Here is a 7,467-nt window from a genome sequence, read left to right on the forward strand (position 1 = left end):
GGGGCTGAAAGCAGGTTACAAAACGTGGGCAGATCCTGGGGCCCTGCTCTCAGACACTGAAGTTTCTTGGAGTGGAGGGGATGGCCTGTGTCACACTTGTGGAGCCCTTTATTCCACCCCACCGCACCCCCACAGAGGAGGGAAGCAGCTGGCCTGATACTGAATATTAGCTCAGCTGGGGAGGAGTCCTGGGGCTCTGGAGAAGGCATCTCCTGCCCCACTCCCCACATTGCCCCCTAGAGTCCAGTACGTGGGCACAAGCATCCCTGTGGGGGGGCAGGAGGCACATCTCATGGCACCCCTCTCCTCACGCCCTGCAGTGGTGACACTGAACCCATACACGCGCCAGAAGGACGACGAACTCTCCTTCTCTGAGGGCACCATTATCTGCATCACCCGCCGCTACTCCGATGGCTGGTGTGAGGGCATCGGCTCAGAGGGGTCTGGATTCCTCCCCGGGAACTATGTGCAGGCCACCTGCTGATGCCTGGGATCTCTGGGATGCTGACCCAGGCACCGCCTTCAGTGAGCCTCTTGAGTCCCACTCCAAAGCCTGCTCCAGTCAAGACTGGACCAGTCCTGCACGCCTCCTGGGCTGTGAGCTGTGTCTGTTCCTTCCCCCCAGTACAGTGGGAAGGGGTCCTGGTAAAGACAGAGGAGGTACCCAGAGGCCTGCTGGAGACAGGAAAGAACTGGAAGCCAGGGAGTTTGGTGCCCTTATCCACAGGGACCCTTACGCCACGAAGACAGGGTCTCCAGCTGCAAGTGCCGCCTTCGAATACAATCCTGACGACCTCCTGATGGTTGCCCTGCAGGGCTAGCGGCCGAGGGGCTGAAAGGCAGCCCACTTGCACAGCTCCCGCTAATTGAGCCTCCTCTGCCTGCCCTAAGCAGCAGAATCTCCCATGTCCTCGGTGCTCACGGAGCCTCCACACTAGACCCCTGTGCCCCTCTGCACTCCCATGTCCTCGGTGCTCACTGAGCCCTCCACACTAGACCCCTGTGCCCCTCTGCTCTCCCATGTCCGCGGTGTTCACGGAGCCTCCACACTAGACCCCTGTGCCCCTCTGCTCTCCCATGTCCTCGGTGCTCACGGAGCCTCCACACTAGACCCCCGTGCCCCTCTGCACTCCCATGTCCTCGGTGCTCACTGAGCCCTCCACACTAGACCCCCGTGCCCCTCTGCTCTCCCATGTCCTCGGTGCTCACGGAGCCTCCACACTAGACCCCTGTGCCCCTCCGCTCTCCCATCTCCTCGGTGCTCACGGAGCCGTCCACACTAGACCCCTGTGCCCTTCCGCTCTCCCATCTCCTCGGTGCTCACGGAGCCCTCCACACTAGACCCCTGTGCCCTTCCGCTCTCCCATCTCCTCGGTGCTCACGGAGCCCTCCACACTAGACCCCTGTGCCCCTCTGCTCTCCCATGTCCTCGGTGCTCACTGAGCCCCCTCCACACTAGACCCCTGTGCCCCTCTGCAGAGGTGGGCTGCACCCTGCTCTTCTGCCTGCTGCCTGCTTTGTTGTGTATTCAGTCTTGGTTCCCCAAGCTGGGCACTACTCCAGAGTGGGGACCAGCTCCCTCACTTAAGTGGGGCTTTCTGAGAGCAGAGATCACCTCGCCCTCATCCCTCAGACTGCAGCGTGAGAGATCTCGCTCACCTCTGCCCCTTCACCTCCTTTACAGCTCTGAAACACCAAAAGAGGGAGCTGGGCCTTGGGTTTCCACTGGCTATGCTTTAAAGCATCATGGCTTTCTGTTCCATACGGGAGGAGGGGGACTCAGAGGGCCCGGTCAGTGGGGCGACTTTGGTTAAGTCCCTGGTTTCTTGCTGCATAGACGAGGCTGGGGTGCGAGGAGACACCTTCGGGCTCTGTGAGGTCCCTGGCTGGCCAGACCCGAGCCCCGGGACAGTGTGCTACCTCTTTCCACCAACAAGAGGTGACCGTTCCCTCTAGCTTTTTTTCCTGTGGGGATGCCGACAGAGTGGGGGCGGGGAGGGAGGCAAGGAGTGTAGTGTAGGGTCACAGTAGGTAAAGCAAGATCTAGGCCTGGGACCGTCGGCAGGGAGCGCCACCTCTCTCTGCAGGGAGTCCGGTGCGGGGGAGGTCGCGGGGGGGGAGCATTTCGGGGCCTGGGTCCCCTGGACAGAAGACTGGAGGAGGGAGGCCATGCAGCCCAAGGCAACAGTTACCCGCGACGCGGCGGAACATGTTCCTTCTCTACCCTGACAGGGAACCCCGTCCTCCCAGCTGGGAGAACAAGGTTTTTGGAAACACTGCTGCCTGCTCAGTTATGCGCACCACCCTGGTGCGGCCAGACTCCGGAATTCGTTTGCAGTGGAACTGGCGGAGGCAGCCGAGCTGGGTTAACTGCACAGATGGGGTCAGCTCCCAACTCCCTCCTCCAGTCCCCAAATGGACCACCCTGGGATTCCGAGAAATCCCGGAGGGACATACCAAAACGAAAGGGAAAAGGAGTAATAAAACTAGCTTTCTCTTTCCCGACCCCCACCGCCCCACCCTCTCCCCGCCCGGGTGCCCCCTGCAGGCCACGTCCTCAGCACCTGTTGCAGGTGTAGGCGCACTTCGGTGGAGGTTTCCCAGGGCACCACCCTGGCGCGGAAGGAGCTGGGCTCGGTCTTCTGCGCCTCCTGCATAAGGCGGTGCATGGGGTAGCGGCGGCGCGGGAAGGCCACGTCGCCGCCTGCCAGCAGCCCCATGGGGCAGAAGTCGTTGGCGCCGTCGCTCACGTAGAAAAGGCGCTCGAAGTGCACGCCGTCGTGTGCCCGCTCGCGCAGGTAGTCGCTGAGCACCTGTGCTTGCACATGTTGGCGGGGCAGCGAGCGCAGCTGTGCGCGTGGAAGGGCCGCAGCGCCAGCAGCCCCCAAGTGTCGGGCCCCGACGGGTTGCTGAAGATGCGGCGGAACAGGCCGTGGTGGCCGGCGGCGCGCAGCACACTCTCCATGCCAAAGGTGTTGGCCTCTGAGATTAGAATAACCTCAAAGCAGGCGCCCTGCTTGGCCACAAACTGCAGCAGCTCGCCCATACCGGGCGACAGGGGGATGGCCTCGTAGATGGCGCGCAGGTCCCGCGGCCGCACGCCCTACTCGCCCAGGTACTGGAAGACGCGCTGCATGTACTCCTGCAGAAGCCCTCGCGCTAGGTGGCACGCAGGCTCTCAGGCAGCCGCTTGCCCGCCGCGGCGCGCGCACGACGCAGCCGTCACTGTTTTCGTCCACGATAGTCTCGTCAAAGTTGAAGGTCAGGAGGAAGAGCGGCGCGCCCGGCGCAGCCATCCCGCTGTCCTCTACCAGCTTTGTCCTGAGCGATCTAATCCTTTTGTGGTCACCAAAAATAGTCCTTCAGAGGAAAGGGGGACAGGACCTCTGAGCTTCTCCTGTAGGGTGGGGAGCGGCGGCTGCAGAGGTCTGTCCCGGCTGAGTTTGGAGTGTAAAGAGTGGGGAGAGCACCTAGCTGAGGTATTTGGGCGCAGGATGGAGCAAGGGGTGCTTATGGGGATTGGAGGGGACGCTGTGTCTTATCCATTCCCGGATTTCTGGGCTCCGGCTCTCACGAGTCCCTCCAGTCCAGAGGGTCCGTGAACGATGTGCATCTGGGCTGTTCCCTCCACTTGCCCCCCATTCCCATGTTACGTATTTTTAACCACAATAAAAAAAATGAATGAAGCACTGATAATCATGTTACAACATGGATAAACATTGAAAACATTCTAAGTCAAAGAAGTCATACTGAAAAGGCCACTCATATCACAATCATCTTGTGTGCTTTAAATCCATAGCAGTTTTGAAAATGAGGGGATGGGACTTCCCTGGTGGTCCAGTGGTTAAGACTCTGCACTCCCAATGTAGGGGGCACAGGTTCGATCCTTGGCAGGGGAACTAAAATCCCGCTTGCACAGCATGGCCAAAAAATAAAATAAAATAAACGTCATTGGCCTGGTTTTGGGTCATAGCATCGCCCTTGAACCCATCAGAGCACCCATAAGGTGCACCATGGGATTGGCTAGATGTGGATCATATGCCCATCTTCAAGGTGGGTGGAACGTAGCATCAGCCCTCTGGAACTGTTTGGACTGGAAACAGGTAAGAAGTTCCCAAAGGAAAGCTGAGGTTCTGGACTTTGGCATGAGAACAGATGCTGGCTTGGGGAAAGCGGCAGATTCAATTGCCCAGCAGCATGGTCAGCTCAGTAATTGGCCACAGAGGCTTGACGGGGACCAGACTGGCCTGAGCTGGAGGACCACAGATGCCTGCCTGGGTGTTCAGAGGTCAAGGGCTGTCCTGAGACTTGATGTCTGTTGATGCCCACTCAGATGGGACAAAGGATGCCTGCAGTCCCAGGAGGGCCCCACCAGCCCTCAGGAGGCAGCACCTGGGGGCTGGTAGGTCGCTGCACCAAGTTCTGTATAAATTCATAACATGTCCATGCAGTGACCTCAGCCAGGCCTGTGCTGGACCGGGGCTGCCCAGGCCAAGTGGGGCCAGCACTACTCTCTCCAGTTCAGATGGGAGGAGGAAACCCTGTGGACTTCTGAGGCCCTAACAACCGCTGACTGAGGTTGAGTTGGATTTGAAACAGTCAGTGACTGGAGCAGACATTTCATTCTTCTGCTATCAGGTTCCAGGACGGGGGGTAGATAACCAGCGGTCCAGGTGAACCCCACTCATGAGTGAGCCAGGGCAAGTCCTGTCCATCCTAGAGGACTCAGAGGTGTGGGGTTAGGGGGGTCGTGGGCCAGTTATGCTTAACACTGACCCACTAACCCTAACGCCCAAATCTCTACTGTTAACTCCCTAACCCTAACCTCCTAATCTCTAAACCTAAACCCTAATACTCCTAACCCCTAGCCCCTAGGTACTCGACCTTGACCTGTAGACTCCTAACCCTTACCCTGACCCTGACTCAGACCATCTAACCTAACCCTCTAACCCTGACCGTCTAGCCTGCACCCTTTAACTCTAATCCCTCCAACCCTGGCCTCAGCTGAGTGGCTCCATCCAGAGGTGAAGCAGGACCTGTCTTTGGGCCCCACGGCCTCCGCCCTCTCCTCCCCCCAGCAACCAGAAAGCCCTGGGCTGTTGGCCTCTCCTGACCAGAGGGGCAGCTGCTCCTGGTCTACCTGCGCCCACACCCCCTCCTCGGGGGCCCTTGGCCTCTGGACTGTCTGACCTTCAGTCCACCTTCAAGAGCCCAGAGGCAAATCCGGGTGAGACGCCTGCTTCCTTGGCACAGGTGGGACCCGGTCCCCATCCTCACGGCCCGGCCAGAAAGCTCTGTGCGCACCGTCTCGTGAGGCTGCCTGTCCCCAGCCAGCTGGAAGGGTCAGGAGTCAGATGGGGAACCAAAGCGTCCAGGAGGTTGGAGTGCGGAGAGGTGGAGACCGTTTCTGCAGAAGGGTCGTAGGAGGGTCTGGGTACTGGGGGGAGGGGTGGCCTTACACCTGTTCCCACCCTACACGAGCCTGATCCACTCCTCCGGGCCCCCCGAGACCCCTGCCCTCCCCCAGGCCCCGTGAGGCCCCGCCTCGTGCTCCTGCCTGGGGTGCGCTCGCTCAGCTCCCGCGGGGGCGTGTCTGGCCCCGCAGCACCTCGCCAGCGCCCGAGGCAGCCGCGGGCTGAGCTCGCCTCCTCAGTCCTTGGGGAGGGGGCTTCCGTGGGTGGGGGGGACCCCAGGCAGCGGGTGAGGGGCACCAGGAGAGGGGGCCAGAGGCCAGAACCGACCCCCTACAGCCCTTGCTTGTGTCTTGCCGCCAGGGAGGAGTTGGGGGTGGACCAGACTCGAGCCGGGAGGCTGGACCTGGGAGGAGCTGGGTGGCCAAGCCCAGGGGTCCCTGGCTAACGGGGCCCCTGGGACCACGTGGGCAACCCCAGCCTGACAAACGCGTGGGCTGGACCCGGGGAGCCTGGATGCTCCCCACCCACCAGGGTCTATGCAAAGCCTCCCCTGCCTGAAGGACCCTGTAGGAACGAGACCCGCAGGGGCTGAGCAGAAGGACGGGGACAGGCCAGCAGAGCAGCTGTCGTGAGGCCCTGGCTGGCTGACCCCCTGGCCTGGTCCTCCGTCGGAAAGGAGACTCTGCTCCCAGGGGCCACCCTGCAGCCCCTCCTCCTGCACCCCATGCAAGAGGACCGGATGGGGCTGTGGTCCCGGAGCAGGACCTGGTCCCGCTCTGCACTCGGCCTGCAGGGTCCCTGGAGCCAGCTCCTCTCGGATCGGGGAGACTGTCCTGCACACGTAGGCTCAGGGGCTCGCATCCCGACTGTCCCGTGCCCCACGATAACATGCGGGTGGTCCCCCCCACCCCGGGGTCCCAGGTGGGTCCTGTACACGCTGCCACAGGCGCCCAGATGGCGGCTGCAAACACACAGATTAATTGTCCCCATCCTACAGGCAGCAGTCGCACGTGGCCCCCCCAGGCAGACGCCCAGGACCGGCAGGGCTCATCCTTCTGGAGGCTCCAGGGAAGACTGTTTCGTCCCTTTCCCAGCTCTGGAGCCACCGGATTGCTGGGGTCGGGACCCCTCTCTGCACCTCACAGCAGCATCTCCGCAGAGGCAGTTTCCTCTGAGCCCAAACTCCAGTTATGTCCTCACACCTGCCCCGACTCTCACTTCTGCCTCCTGTTCACGGGGACCCACGGGGAGGGGGCTTGGTAGGTTCACCGGGGGGCCTCGGGGGCGGGGATTGTCTCTGGAATTAGGACGTGGACGTTGTAGAGGACACGATTCCGCCTGCCACACTGCCCCAGGCGGAAACTCCACAGAATGGCAGTTACAGAAGCAGGCGTGGAGGGCCTGGGCGCACCAAGGACTGAGCTGGGGAGCCTGTAGAGCCGCGTGTGCACAACCGAGTCTCAGAAAACACGGAAAGCTCACACGGACACCCTGCATCCACACGCTTAGGAGAAGCGCAGAGACTTTTTCCAGCTGAGCTGAAAGCCTGCGACAACTCAGGAAACGGCCCTATAACGCTGAATACAGAGGTAAGGGAAAAAATCCTTTCCTGGTGCCAAAAGGGCAAGGGAGCGCCCTTCTCATTCGCTTTCCCTTTAGAAAACCTGCAGCATAGCGTCCCGTCTCCCTGAGATGTGTGTGACTCTCTTTAAGCTGGACCCCCGGCCTGTTTGCATCCCGGGAACGTCTGTCTGGGGGCCCTGGAGCCTCTGCAAAGTGAACATCGGGAAGGGGGTCCTGCCTAACCCTGAGGGAGTTTGGCCCCAGGATGTGATTCCCTGCTTGTCGACAAGATGCCCAAAGTTGTATTTTTTCCTTTGGGTAAAGACAACTAACGGGTGTGTGATGGGTGGTCCCGGCCGCCTGGCCCAGTACACGGGGAGATTCTTCCTGCTTGCTGGGCTGTCGGGAGACATTTTAATTACACCCCTGACGCTACCGTGGGGAAGGGCGAGGACTGGCAGCCGTGAACACGTGGACGCAGAGCGGACGG

The 7,467-nt window shown here is 60.9% G+C and overlaps 1 pseudogene across 1 annotated transcript; it reads right to left on the bottom strand.

Annotated features, from left to right (window-relative positions):
• Positions 1 to 1,629: 1,629 nt before the first annotated feature.
• LOC309978837 (phosphoethanolamine/phosphocholine phosphatase-like) lies at positions 1,630 to 3,296 on the bottom strand (annotated as a pseudogene). The gene is made up of 2 exons: positions 2,565 to 3,296; positions 1,630 to 1,686 (listed from the first exon to the last, which is right to left on the bottom strand). The product of its transcript is annotated as a phosphoethanolamine/phosphocholine phosphatase-like (transcript).
• Positions 3,297 to 7,467: the final 4,171 nt, after the last annotated feature.

This window comes from Leucopleurus acutus, assembly GCF_964270905.1.
Source record: "Leucopleurus acutus genome assembly, chromosome: Y".
NCBI lineage: Eukaryota > Metazoa > Chordata > Mammalia > Artiodactyla > Delphinidae > Leucopleurus > Leucopleurus acutus.